At 40.1% G+C, this 15,713-nt stretch overlaps 1 protein-coding gene across 14 annotated transcripts in view; it reads left to right on the forward strand.

Annotated features, from left to right (window-relative positions):
• MYO9A (myosin IXA) overlaps positions 1-15,713 on the forward strand; it is a 250,951-nt gene that overhangs the window by 120,670 nt on the left and 114,568 nt on the right. The gene's annotated exons all lie outside the window — the stretch shown is intronic.

A 15,713-nucleotide genomic window follows, 5' to 3' on the forward strand; every position in this document is an offset into this window, starting at 1 on the left:
CCTGTATTTGAAATGAAATTGGTGTAGAAAGATGATCCTGGTTTCCACTTCCTCCTCCTCGCTTATTATATTCATTCTGCATGAAAACTGGTTCTTTTGCTTACTGGGAGATGACAGGTGGTGGGCTTCTACTAATGTGGGAACAAAGGGATCCTACAGCAACTTCAGAGTCTATATCAATGGAACTGATGGAATCAAGTTGACTTCATGGCAAAGGCTTGTCTTTGGTCTTCAGAATACTCAAAGCCTAATGTAGTAGTTAGCATAGAATGGACCTAACTTGCTTTCATAATGTGTTTTGACTGTTGTAAATTGCCCCAGATTTAGTTTGCAACTTTTGCAATTCTCTTTGAAAGTCTACGAGATTTTAATACCCAGTTGTCAATAAAAAGAGATGATAAGAATTCTTAGGAGTAGATGAAGTTTCTTATAATCCTGTTACATAAAAAGCAATGTTTGGTATAAAAATGTTTAAAGTAGCTTGAAGAATACTATATATATATATATGTATGTATATATTTCATTTTAGGATGGTAAGTATTTAATTTTTTTAATTTGAGAAGTTTATTCTTAATTATTGCTATTGCTTCTAAAATGTATGCAAATCATTATTTCAACTATTATTCTTACTTTTCAAACCTTTCAATCTTTGGAGTATTATTTAAAGTGGTCTGTAAATCTTTTTATAATCAGACCTTGAATTCTTCTTTTTTTTAAAAAAAAAATTCTAAAGTAGGTAGTTTCAACTGGTGTATCTGCTGTGTTTTATTTCATGATGACTTTCAACCTGCCCACTCAGTCTGATTGTATTCCAGCTTACTATATTATGGATCTAGAACAGAAGGGCACCACTTTTAGGAAATTGAGCATTTATGTATGTTCATGGATGTTTATTAATTGGTACATTTGTGAAACTAGAGCTTTTCCATTATTTTATATATTTTGTTACATTTTCATTTTTCGTACTAGCAAAAATTCAAATTTTATAATATTTAAAAGTATCACTTGAACTGTCAGAGATTGTTTTTAGAACAACTGGGGGCAACCAGTTAAGTGAATTGGTGAAGCAAATAAACCCTCTGCAAGTAACAATGTTAAAACTGAAAAAAAGGGGAAAAAAGCCAACTATTTAAAAACACTGGGAAAAAAGACAAAGCAGGCAGAAACCGAGGAGAATTTATTCTTGAAAGTATAATGCTCACCTCCCCAATACTATCGCTGAAGACAAATGGGTGTATAAGCAAATGTGGTGAAGAAAGCTGATGGTGCCCAGCATCTGGGGTTTTAAAGGCTTGAAGGTAAACAAGTGGTCATCTAGCTCAGAGGCAACAAAGCCCACATGAAAGAGGAACACCAGCCTGTGTGATCACGAGGTGTCGAAGGTCTCAGGTATCAGATATCAGAATAAAAAGTCATATCCTTGTGAATGAGGGGGTGTGCAGAGTGGAGATCCAAAGCCCATCTGTAGGCAATTGGACATCCACTTACAGAAGGGTCTCGAGGAGGAGATGAGCCAGTCAGGGTGCAGTGTAGCAAAATGAAACATACAACTTCTCCTCTACCCTGAAAAGACCAAGTTAAGTTTGCAAATCTATGATCGGCAGCAACAAGGAAAAGGAGAGTCAGTAACATCCATTGCACTGAGTTAATTCCACCTTACTGCAACCCCATAGGACAGAGTAGAACTGCTTCAGTTGCAGTCATTAGGAACGCAGACTGCCACATCTCTCTCTTTGTTGTGTACAAACTGCCGCCCTTTTGGTTAGCATCTAAGTAGTACTTTAAGCACTGTGCCACCAGATCATTAGAATCATCATTAGAAGGTGCAGGATATAGAATGTTTGGTTAATCGCCTCCATAAACAGCTACCTCTTGTAAAAGAAGAAAAGAGAAAAAAATGATTAGGGCAAACACTGTACAGATGTGCTTTATACAATTGATGTATGTATATGTATGAACTGTGAAAAGAATTGTATGAGCCCCAATAAATTGTTAAAATAAAAAACAAAACAAAAACAGCTACCTCTTTCCCACGAGTCCGGAGGAACTGGATGGTGCCTGGCTACCATTATTGAACATTTCTATCAGAGGTCTGTTGAGGAATGCTGAACAGAAATTGTGAAATGCAAAGCAGAATTTCAGATGCTCGTGGACTCGAGACTTTCTTGAGCTATGCAGGCTAGATGGACCCCTAAAGCTATTCCTCTGAAGTCATCTTTAAATAGTAAACCAAAAATATCCTCTCAAGTCTTCCTAAAACCAAGCAGTAGTTTAACTTAACTAGTGAAACATGTCTGCCTTGAACATTGTGTTGTTTGAAGATGTATCTGTGGGGGATCAAGTTGCAAATAGGAACCTTAGGGGCAGTAAGTCTGTGTTAATCGTGGAAGAATAACTCAGAAAATGAAGATGAGAATGGTTGGCCAACTTAAAGAATGCAATCAGTACTGCTAAATTATTCATGTATGAACCATTCAATTAGTGCCCTCTTTCCAAAATACTTAAAAAGTAAAAATCCTTTTTAGCTCAGGTTTTATTTGGTTTGGGGTGTAGCTTGCTGATCCCAGTATTACAGGAGGATATTAAGAAAATAGAAATTTAAAAAAGGAAAGAAAATAGAAATAATAAATATTTAGAAAAATACAAATAACTATACAGGTTTTTTGCCTCTTAATTTCTCTTAAATGATAATCGGACTGTTAATGCAAAAATATGGTAATTATGTCTCTAAAATGAACCAGAAGACATATATAAACCATAGATACACTTATTTATAGTCTCCATCTGAGAACAATTAGTTCTTATGACATGACACTGCTTGATACTAGCCCTTACGAATTATCTCATATCACTGAAGATATGATTGCTATAGCAAAGTATGGAGAAGAAAATAGATGGTGTGTGCCTATTAGAAAAAAATAGTATCTGGGGTATTAAAGGCTTGTCGTTGAACCAGGTAGTCATCTGAGTGAGGTGTGAATTGGGCCCACACAGATCTTGTGTGACCCAAGGATTATGAATGATAAAATCCATATCTAAAGGAGGGAATGGTCAAAATAATAATAATTTATAAATTATCAAGGTTTCAGGAGGGAGTGGGGGAAATGAGGAGCTGATACCAAGGGCTCAAGTAGGAAGCAAATGTTTTGAGAATGATGATGGCAACAAATGTACAAATGTGCTTGATACAATGGATGGATATATGGATTGTGGTAAGAGTTGTACAAGCCCCAATAGAATGATTTAAATAAATGAATGAATGGTAGGCTCTGGATGATATTAGGATCCTATAACCCATTCTCTGGGTCCACACTTGCTTTAGGCCTTCAACGAATCTCCTCTGACCATAGACCAGGGAAGTGTATCACCTTGCTGTCATGCAGAATACAATGGGTTGTGTTTTGTTTTTCTGAATTTTTTTTCCCCTAGGTTTTACAATGTAAGAAATCCTGGATTGATGGTTCCTTGGGGGTTGTGGTCGGGGAAGTTGAGAGGTGGGAAGCTGATGACAATGAGTACAGGAAAGAAGCAAATGTCCTAAAATTTATTGTGGATATGATTGTTTAATTCTCTTTAATATGATTTAACTGTTGAATTATATGATACATGGATATATGCTGTGTTAGTCTGGGTAGACTAGAGAAACAAATCCACAGAAATGCATTATATAAGACAGAGTTTTATATAAAGGGTAATTGTACATTAAGAAAGCATTCCAACCCAGTCCAGTCCAAGCCCTAAGTCTGATATTAGCCCATATGTCCGATACCAATCTATAAAGTCCTCTCCAGACTCATGAAACACATGCAATGATGCCAAATGCAGGATGGTCACAGGCCAGTGGATAGAAAGTCTTTGGATCCAGTGGTGGTGTAAGCATCTAAGCGCTGGCAGGGGTCTCCACGTGGTTTTTTTAGTTCCCAAGGTAGCATCAGGTTACGTCCATGTGGCTTCGCCTCAGGGATGTCTCACGGAGTCAGCCTTGTCAGTAGAAAGTCTCCAAGGGAGTGAGCAGAATGAGATGATGTTTCCTGCCCCCAAGAAGGAAAAATAGGAGTTCCCAGAATTCTCAGGAGAAGCCCATGCCAACACAGAGGCCTCATTGGCAATGACCCTATTGACAGGCTAGACTCCATCCCTTCACTCCCAATCTTCTCAAATTAAAACCAGATTATGTAGCTACCACATAGCCAACAAAATTTTTAAATTTAATTTTTTTATTAAATACTTTTATTGGGGGCTCTTCTATCTCTTTTTTTTTCTTCTTTTACATTTTATTAGGGACTCAAACAACTCTTACCACAATCCATACATATACATACATCAATTGTATAAAGCACATCCATACATTCCCTGCCCCAATCATTCTCAAGGCATTTGCTCTCCACTTAAGCCCCTTGCATCAGGTCCTCTTTTTTTTCCCCTCCTCCCTCCCCCTTCCCCCCTCCCTCATATGCCCTTGGTAATTTATACATCGTTGTTTTGTCATATCTTGCCCTATCCGGAGTCTCCCTTCCCCCCTTCTCTGCTGTCCCTCTCCCAGGGAAGAGGTCACATGTGGATCCTTGTAATCAGTTCCCCCTTTCCAACCCACTCACCCTCCACTCTCCCAGCATCGTCCCTCACACCCTTGGTCCTGAAGGTATCATCCACCCTGGATTCCCTGTACCCCCAACCCTCATATGCACCAGTGTACAGCCTCTGTCCTATCCAGCCCTGCAAGGTAGAATTCGGATCATGGTAGTTGGGGGGAGGAAGCATCCAGGATCCGGGGGAAAGCTCTGTTCTTCATCGATACTACCTCACACCCTAATTAACCCATCTCCTCTCCTAAACCCCTCTATGAGGGGATCTCCATTGGTCGACACTTGGGCCTTGGGTCTCCACTCTGCACTTCCCCCTTCATTTAATATGATATATATATACATATATATACATACATATATACATATACACATATATACACATACATACACACACTTATATCTTTTTTTTTTTTTTTGCATGATGCCTTATACCTGGTCCCTTGGGCACCTCGTGATCGCACTGGCCGGTGTGCTTCTTCCATGTGGGCTTATTTGCTTCTGAGCTAGATGGCCGCTTGTTCACCTTCAAGCCTTTAAGACCCCAGACACTATCTCTTTTGATAGCCGGGCACCATCAGCTTTCTTCACCACATTTGCTCTTCTATCTCTTATCACAATCCATACATTCATCCCGTGTGTCAAGCACATTTGCACATATGCCGCTAGCATCACTTTCAAAGCATTCTCTTCTCACTTGAGCTCCTGATATCAGCTCCTCATTTCTTCCCCCTCCCTCCCCCTCCCTACTTCCCTCAAAAACCCTTGGTAAGTTATAGATGATTATTTTCATATCTTACATCATCCTCCATTTCCCCTCACCCATTTTTTGTCCCCTCAGATGGGGTTATAGGTTGATCTTTGTGATCGATTCCCCTTTCCTCCCCCAATTCTCCCCTAATCCTCATAACTCTACCCTCATTGTTGGCCCTGAGGGGTTTAGTCCGGATTCCCTGTGTTGCGGGCTCTTATCTGTATTAGCGTGCATGTTTTGGTCTAATCCGATTCAGATGGTAGAATTGAGGTCCTAACAGTGGGGAGGAGGGAAAACACCAAAGAACTAGAGGAAAATTGTGTGTTTCATCGGTGCTATACTGCACCCTGACTGACTCATTTCTTCCCTGTGACCCCTCTGTATGGGGATGTCCAATTGTCTACAGATGGGCATTGGGTCTTCACTCCATGCCCTCCCCCATTCACCTTGGGTATGATTCTGTTCTGAGTCTTAGATGCCTGTTACCTGATCCCATCAACACCTCATGATCACACAGGCTGGTGTGCGTCTTCCATGTGGGCTTTGTTACTTCTCAGCTAGATGGCTGCTTGTTTATCTTCAAGCCTTAAAGACCCCAGACTGTATATCTTTTGATAGCCGGCCACCATCAGCTTTCTTCACCACATTTGCTTATGCACCCATTTTGTCTTCAGTGATCGTGTTGGGAAAGTGAGCATCACAGAATGCTGGATTGTTGTAACAAAGTGTTCTTGTGTTGAAGGAGTGCTTGAGTGGAAACACAATGTCCATCTGCAATTCTTACCATATAGATATGAGTACATAGTTCTATTCCCCTCTCGTTATACACATATATTTATATATGTATATGCCTGTATTTAGACCTCTGTAAATGCCTCCTCATTCTTTCCTCTACTTCCTTTTACTTTCCTCTTGTCCCACCATCATGTTCGACCTTCATTCGGGTTTAGTAATTCCTCGCTACTACATTGCCTTTGATTAAGCCCCACTAGGTATCCTACGTCCTTCTCTCCATTGATTTTAGTCACTTGTTCCCACCAATAAAACTTTTAAATAAGAAACTATCAGAAATAAAACATTTTAAATAGTACGTTACAAGGTAGGCAATTATTAAGATCATTAGTGATATATATATATATGATAAAATGCTCTGAAACAATTGCATATTATGATATAGGGGAAAAAAAACACATAGCACCCCCCCCTAAAAAAAACCCCACAACAACAGCCAAACAAACAAGAACCCGAAAACGGAAAATACTAGGCTATTTTAGTTGTTTAAAATAATGTCTACAATGTTCTGTTAACTGCTCTCTTTAAAAAACAGAGCTTAATTCCTCTCCCCTTGGAATTCTGGTGGCATACTGATTATATGTTGAGCTGCGAACCACAAGGTCAGTAGTTTGAAACCACCAGCTTCTCTATTGAAGAAGGGTGAAGCTTTCTACCCCAGTAAAGAGCTGCATCCTTGGAAAGCCAAGGTGGGCAGTACTACCCTGTCCTACAGGGTTGCTATGAGTCAGTATGGACTCAATTGCAGTAAATTTGGTTTAAGTATTGGCCCTCTCCTAACCAGTGGAATGTGTCCTTCAAAATACACTAAAGATTCCTTTTTCTTGCTGGAACTCCCACCCTTTTTCCACAGTGGCACTTCTCTTAAGGTTTGGCTAATGTTCTTGGGAACATGAGCTACAGCATCCCATTCATAAAGACTAGGAGCCCTAGCACAGAAGAAGAGTAAAGACAGGAGAGAGAGAGACAAAGGGTGGAATAGAAGAATCTCACTTCAGTTTGAACCCAGCATCTAATCTTTGATCGTGTTTCAGGATGATTGAAAAATATGATGTTTATCAGCTAGTTGAAGGAGCTCTAATGACCAGAGAAGAGTAGCAGATTGCCTTTGCTGTCATGCCCTTTCCTTCCTGACAGGACTTGCCTCAATACCCCAGGGCCAGGAGCATGTTTACAGCAGTGAGCGAAAAGTTAAGGGATGTTTTCTCACTAAAACAGAATTGAAAATAGAAATCAATAACGGGAAAAAAATCTGGAAAATCCTCACATTTTATGGACTGCATTTAAAGACATGTGCGTAGAAGAAAAATTGTAGATTTAAATCTTTATATTAGAAAAAAGGTCAAGAATTAATGTTTTACTTTAAGAAAGTAGAATAGCTTATTGTACCTAAGTAAAGGAATTTAAAGATGAAATCAGTGAAATAGAAAACAGTAAAAGAAAAAAATAAAGGGAATGAGAAATTTATTTAAAAGAGCAATGAAATTGCTAAGATATCTGACCCCACACTGTTCAACAGAACTTTTTGTAATGATGAAAATGTTAATGTTAAAATTGTCCAATACAGTAACCATTGTGGTAACAATCTCTTTTTAGAAGAATTCATCTTTAAAAAAAATCTTTTAGAATAATTAATACCAAGGAGTTGGGGATTGATGATGTCCCAAATGTCCAACTCTTCCATGACGCTATTCAGCTTCATTCTCTCCCTGCTTCCTCCATTGAATAAATTCCCTCCTGAGTTTTTCAAATCATGCAGCATCCCACAGAAACACAAAAAAGTTTGAGGAAATGTCCCTAGTGGTGGTGACTGCTGTTCAGTCCCGAATCCGAAAATCAGGCAAGGGTAAAGCAAATGCTGGGTCCAGAGGAAGCACTCTAATCGTGGCCCTTGTAGTAATGAGATGACACCTCTCTGCTTCTTACAGGACTCATACGCAGCAGGATGGCATCATGGGTAAACCTGTTCACAATTACTCACCAGAGAATCCTATCAGTGTCATTCCCCACTTTCTTACCAAACCCTTGGAGGGAAAGGTTCTTTGGCAGGATTTACATTGAATATCATTAGTGCAATCAAATATAACCCTTCACTTTTTAAACTGTTCCCAAATAGAGTTCATCCCCCACCCATGGGCTGTATCTTTTTATGCACATATGAATTGGGGCATCTGGCACGAGGTTTCCAGTAGGCATTGACCTCCTGCTAAACTTCATCAGACAAGCCTTTTCCCAGGCTACTCCAGAAGCAGTGTTGTACGTCTCAGCTACAATTCCATTCCTTACTAGTAACAAAAACCAAGACAACCATTCAACAGAATGTGGCCCAATCCACACTCCCTGCTAAAGGCAGGTCTTACCGTTTCTGTTCATCAGCAGATAATACCCTCCCAAATGAGACTGTCGTCACGGCTTATGAAGTCCAGAATTGTGTCACATAAAGGACTAGGACTGGGAGAGGCTTAGCTAAGAGCTGTGCATGTGCCTGCCTTTTAAAGCATCTGAAATGTGCTAGCATGATTGAGAGTGAAGTTTTAATTTCACTTAAGACATTTTAATTTTAATAGCCACTAAGTAGCTACTATACTGGATAGCACAGTATTAACGATTTTGATAAGGAAAAAAGAGACAAGGCACAGAAACTAAGATTGGGAATGAAATGGACATGTATATATGCTTACAGATATTGAAGCGAGGGAATGCTATGATGAAATGTGAAAAATTCCTTGAATATTAAAAAGTTATTAAGACTGACTCAAAAATAGAAAATATGAATATTAATAATGAGTCACCAAGTAAAATCCTACACAATCCCAAATTCCAAGCTGAAAATAACTTCAATAGTGAGTGTTTTAAATTTCTGAGAAAGGAGTTATAACAGTTTTACTCAAACTTTCAGTAAATGGAGAAACAAGGAACAGTTCCCAACTCATAGTATGTGGTCAGTCTTATTCTGAAACCAAAACCTATTACAGGAAAAATACAAATCAACATACTTCCAAGAAAACCCAAAACCAATCCAGTTGCCATCTATTCTGTTCCTATGCATAGCAACTTTACGTAGGGTTTCTCAAGACTATGCATCTTTATGGGAGCAAGCTACCTCATTTTTCTCCTGTCGAGTAGCTGGTGGGTTTGAACTGCTGACCTGGCAGTTTACCGGTATTCCAGTGCCTACCCCGACAGCACCTTAATAAAGTAAAGGAGCAAACAGTCCAGCAGTGCATAAGGAAAATACATGAAGACTGAAGTTTACTCCAGTGAGAGTTTGGTTTGGCATGTGAAAAGCTGTGACTCACTATGTGAACCATCTAAGAAAAAGTAAAATCATATCATTATCTCAGTGAATAGAGGGAAAGAGTTTGTCAGAACTCAATACCCATTCCTATTTAAGTCATTTTGCAGACTAGCAATAGATAGCAACTTTCCCAGCCTTAGAAAGTACGTGTCTGAAAGTCCTATAGCTAACTTCATACTTAATCATGCCATTGAGAACAAGGCAAAGAATGGCATCTGATTTTATCATTTATATTCAACATTATAGTACAAGCTATAAGCAGGGCAGTACAAGCAAGAGGTATATAGATTAGAAAGAAGGAGACACCATGATATAGAAAAATAGTAGGTTCCTAAATCTAAAAATGGAATTTAACAATCTTGCAAGAAGCCAGGCAACAATACAAAATTAAGTTGTGGTAGTTTAGCAATATCTAGAAAGGAAAATTTACAAATCTCTGATACTCAAGCTTCTAAATGTCTTCCAGTTACCCCACTTTCTGGTACCTTCCATCTTGTGTAGTTCCCACCCACATTTTGCCGGTGTTGGCTTGTGTGAAGTTGGCACATGGCAGAAGTAGAGCAGTATCACTTCTAAGATGAAGTTTTAAAAGACTGCAGTTTCCATATGGAGCATACTCGTGTTTGCTCACATGTGCTTGCTCTCTCTAAGAGAAATAAGTAGTCATCCCTATTGTGAGCCCACTGAAGCTTCTGGCCAACTGGCAGTTAGAAGCCTTGTACAAATGAGACATTTCTCCCTTGTTGCTGTTAGTATTCTCCTCTTGTGTCCCACCCCAACCCCATATTTTATTGTTTGTTTTTGTGATAGTTCATGCAGTAAATTGGGTTCTTGTAAGAAAGCGTATAGGAGCAGCATGTGACCTCTGACTTCACAAGAAGGAAGGAGAATCCGATTCATCATCCCAAGGCCAGTTCCCCTGAGGCCAAGATCAGACATGCCTCCATCCTCCTCTATCAGTTCTACCACCAAACACCCCTCTTGTAGCACACTCTACTTCTCTGCTTATTTCAATAATTTATTGCAATGGCCACACAGAACTCAGATAATACTCATAACTCGAGATTATTAAGGAAGCTAATGGGTTCCAAGTTAGGATCAGAAATGCCTAGGACACAGGTCTCTTCCCAGACATGCCCACAGGCATGCTTCTCTTCTGGTCCTCAGTCTGTCAGCCATGGCACCCCATTGCCTCTGCTCTGGGCAGTGTTGCAGAACACTATTAGTGCTGCTTACCATGCCCCTCCAGAAGCCTCAACTCTAGCTCCATGGACCAGCAAACCTAGTTCCTCCAATGGAGAGCCGGGAGGCACCCCCTGTTTCATGCAAACCTCCGGATGGAAAACACTAAGCTTTACTAGCTTCCTGTGGCACGATGCCATCTGTGCTATGCGTTGGTCTTGCTCTTGTTTCTGCTGTGCTGATCTGCTGTCACTCTTCTGGTTTCACAGTTTTCCACCTCCTGGATCAGGGGCTCAACAAACAGGCACCTCAGAGTCCACAGGATGCACTCTGCTCCTGGCTCTTTTTTTTGATGGTAGCCAAATACCCCTTTTCTGCTTCTGAAATGACAAAGTTGACCAATTGCCATGTTGAAGTTCCAAATTTTTATAATCACAATGAACCCTGCTAATAATCTCTGACAACAAATCATATGATCCTATCAACATCCTCCCCCACCATCTCTTCCTGGACCCATCGAGAAAAGAGAAAATCCACTCAAGCTGCAAAGTTGCACCCAGCCATTTAATTAGTTAACAAAGACTGGCTTCCAACCTAACTCATTGCCATGCGTCGATTCTGACCCTATTGACAGGGTAGGACTGTCCTTGTCTATTTCAGAGACTAACTGTTTATGGGAGTAGAAAGCCTCATCGATCCCGTGGAGTAGCCCAGTGTGTGACCCATGATGCCATCAGGGTGATGGGCTGTGGGTGGAAGATCCAGATCAAACCACTACACTACAGCTTTTTACTTAACTTTTTTATCGTTGACAGTTGACAATTGATTTTGATTTTTGTTCATGTGGATCTCATTGGGAGCTCTGGTAGTACACTGGTTAAAGTGCTCATCTGCCTCCTGAAAGAGCAATGGTTTGAGCCGACCATCCAGCATCTGTAAAGATTTACAGTCTTGGAAATCCCATAGGGTAGTTCTGCTCCTCCCTATAGCATTCCTGTAATGGCGCTAATCAATTAGATGGCAGTGGGTGGGTGGGTGGGGAACTCGCTCTGAATTGGCCCTTCTTGGAATATGTTGGCATTCTTGACTAAAGATCACTGTTTTTCATCAGTCACGAGTGCGTTTAGAACTATGTGCTTCAAATTCATTCCATTCTTTCAGCTGTGGCTGACAGCTTGGATAACACCTTTTGAGAGAACCTGAATCAGTAGCTTAGTTACTCCTGAATTCCTTTACGCTTCACTTTTGATGAGATGCCTGACTGTTTTCCCAAGTGACTGCACACTTCCTGCCAGCGGTCCGCTTTCTCCGCATCTTTACCATGCTTGTTATTTTCCTTTTTAAGAAGTTGCATCCATCCTAGAGGGTGTGGTGTCATAGCTCATTGTGGATTTGATTTGTATTTCCCTACTGATGTTGAATTATCTTTTCGTGTGCTTATTGGAAAGTCATATATCTTCATTGTAGAAATGTCTAGTCAAGTCCTTTGTCCAATTTTTACTTGAGTTGTTTTGCTGTTGGTATACTATAGGTCTTTATATATTGTATTATACGAAAGGCATGGAATATATAAGAGGGTAAATCAAATTATATTGCTACAAAATCAGAGAAACATTTATTAAATTTCAGAAAGGTGAAGTTACTATTTTTCAACATATCCTCCATCTTGGTCTACTTCTAAAGGAAATAGTTCCATCTATCTAGCCTTCCCCAAAGAATTCACCATCCCCAATGATTTCTGCACTTTTCTATTGATACTGTCACAACAGTAGTTTTAGTGTTCTTAGGGGACTCAAGTTGTGTTCCTTTTAAGTGTTCTAAGTTTTCTTTGAGTTTGGGGAACAAAATAAAGTGTGAAGAGGTAAGATCAGGGTGAGGGGAGGTGGAGTTTCCCAGAGGAATTCTTATAGAAAGCCCTTGCAATGTCTGAAAAATGCACAGATGCTTCTTTGCTTTCTGAAGAAAAATAACCTCAGCACAACTTTTCCTGACCTTTCCCTCACCAATACAGTTTTCAATTTTCTTACATCTTGTACTTAATAAAGTCTACAACCATCGCGTATCCATCCAGAATATCAAGATAGCCCCTTTGGGATCCCCCTCTCTCACGAAAACAAAATGAAAACCATGAGCTGACCTCTGAGCCTAGAAAGGCATTGTTTTGTTAGACATTTTGGTGGAGGAGGGAAGGGGGCATCCTAATGAGGCTAAAGACAAGTGTATTACTGAGAAAATTTGTCTGTAGCCATTCACTGATGGCAGAGAGATATTTAAACATGGCATGAATGGAATAAACCCACTTTTGTATGAACTGAAATCCTAGTAGAAATACACTTGCCTTTATATATTCTAAACCCTTATCAGATATATGAGTGAATATTTTATTTTATTCTGTATGTTGCATTTCCCATTGTTGACATAATGTTTTGTTTCACAAAAGTTTTAAACTTTGATTTAATCATATGTATATGTATATTTGTTCTTTTGTTGCTCATGTTTCAGGTATCATTTAACAATCAAGAGTCATAAAACAATATGCATAAGTTGGTGAATTTTAAAGTCTTAGCTCTTATATTTAGATTATTGATCTATTTGAGTTTATTTATTTATTTTTTTGTGTCAAGCTTCATCTTTTTATTCACAAATATATGTTTCTATAAATCAATACCAAAGACAATCCTTTATAATCGAGTAGGTGCATTTAGGGTGAATTGGGATTTACAGCTTCTTTTAACAAAGCCAAATGCTAGAATGTAAAAAGCCTTTGGCTTGACAAGGGACAATGCTGTTAACACCAAAGCTGCTTGTCCCGGAAGAGCAGCCAGTTACATCTCTTGAACATGGAGAATCAACGAGCTTGTGTCATGTTCACAGTGGCCCCACCATCCTGGACTTCAGATTCTGCCTCTGCTTCTGGTGACCTTTCAGGCTGAGCTGGGGCTTCCACCTCTGATGGTTCTATTCTCTAGCGTTCAGTTGGCAAAACCTCATGTCGAGGTGCTCCCATCTTCAGTGCTCCAAGGCAGGTCTGTAATCTGGCTCCCTAGTTTCCGCATGCTCCACTGTGGCGCAGAGGAACGGGGTCGGGGCCTTGGGGCTGTAAGCTGCACCCGCGAGGATCCTCCATTGAGAGCGAGTTTATTTTTTTATATTCTGTGAAGGGAGGAGTCCAAATAGATTCTTCTGCAAGTGGAAACTTTATTATCCTAACTATTTTTGGTGAAGACTATTTTTCCATTGAGTGATCTTGGCAGCCATGCTAAAAATGAATTGACCATAAAAAGATCAGTTAACTTCTTGACTCTCAATTCTGTTTCATTGCTCAATATGTCTCTTCTTGTGCCATCACCTCAATATTTTGATTATTGTATCCCTGCTGTAAGTTCTTAAATGGGGATGTATGAGCCTTCTTTCATTTTAAAGATTATTTTGACAATTTGGAGTCTCTTACAATTTCACATGAATTTGAGGATCAGATTTTCCATTTCTGCACAAAGGATAATTGTACTTCTCTAAAAAAGCAAGACCAGTGATCTTTGCGTATATATGCAGTTTTAGAAGTCAGCAAGTTCTAAATGTATGGATCAGGTGTTCTCCTGATTCATGTAGCAGGCCACACCCTTGAGGGAACTTCCTTTTTTCCCTCGATTTCTACTTATGGGAGATTACGAGGGTCTTTTTGGTTTAAAAAAGTCATTTTATTAGGGGTTCATACAACTCATCACAATCCACACATCAATTGTGTAAAGCATATTTGTACATTCATTGCCCTCATCATTCTCAAACCATTTGCTCTCCACTTAAGCCCTGGCATCAGGTCCTCATTTTCCCCTCCCTCCCTGCTCCTTTCTCCCTCATGAACCCTTGATAATTTATAAATTATTATTTTGTCATATCTTTCTTTGTCAGACGTCTCCCTTCACCCACTTTTCTGTTGTCCATCCCCCAGGGAGGAGGTCACATGTAGATCCTTGTAATCGGTTCCCCCTTTCCAACCCACCCTCCTTCTACGCTCCCAGTATCGCCACTCACACCACTGGTCCTGAAGGGATCATCCGCCTGATTTTTCTGTGTTTCTGGTTCCTATCTGTACCGGTGTACATCCTCTGGTCTAGTCAGACTTACAAGGTAGAATTGATCATGATAGTGTGTGTTGGGGGGAGCATTTAGGAACTTGAGGAAAGTTGTATTTTTCATTGTTGCTACATCGCACCCTGTCTGATTCGTCGCCTCCCCTAAACCCCTCTGCAAGGTGATCTCCAGTGGCCAACGAATAGGCTTTGGGTCTCCACTCTGCACTCCCCCGCCTCATTCACTATGGTAAGATTTTTTGTTCTGATGATGCCTGATACCTGATCTCTTCAACACCTTGTGATCGCAGGGGCTGGTGTGCTTTTTCCATGTGGGTTTTGTTGCTTCTGAGCTAGATGGCTGCTTGTTTACCTTCAAGCCTTTAAGACCCCAGATGCTATCTCTTTTGATAGCCGGGCACCATCAAGCTTTCTTTGCCACATTTGCTTATGCATCCATTATTTTTCAGTGATCGTATCAGGGAGGTGAGCATACAATGATATGATTTTTTTATTCTTTGATGCCTGATACCTGATCCCTTCAGCACCTCGTGATCACACAGGCTGGTGTGCTTCTTCCATGTGGGCTTTGTTGCTTCTGAGCTAGATGGCCACTTGTTTACCTTCAAGCCTTTAAGACCCCAGACACTATCTCTTTTGATAGCCAGGCACCGTCAGCTTTCTTCACCACATTTGCTTATGGACCTGCTTTGTCTTCAGTGATTGTGTCGGGAAGGTGAGCATCATGGAATGCCAGTTTAATAGAACAAAGTTTTCTTGCATTGAGGGAGTACTTGAGTGGAGGCCCAATGTCCATCTGCTGCCTTAATACTAAACCTATACATATATGCACATAGATCTATTTCCACATCCTCATATGTAAATCTATTTATATATGTACATGCCTTTATCTAGACCTCTATAAATGCCCTTTTCCTCCTAGCTCTTTCCTCGATTTCCTTTTACTTTCCTCTTGTCCTGCTATCATGTTCAGCCTTCATTTGGGTTTCAGCAATTCCTCTCGGTTACATTAT

Source organism: Tenrec ecaudatus, chromosome 17 (genome assembly GCF_050624435.1).
Source record: "Tenrec ecaudatus isolate mTenEca1 chromosome 17, mTenEca1.hap1, whole genome shotgun sequence".
Classification (NCBI taxonomy): domain Eukaryota; kingdom Metazoa; phylum Chordata; class Mammalia; order Afrosoricida; family Tenrecidae; genus Tenrec; species Tenrec ecaudatus.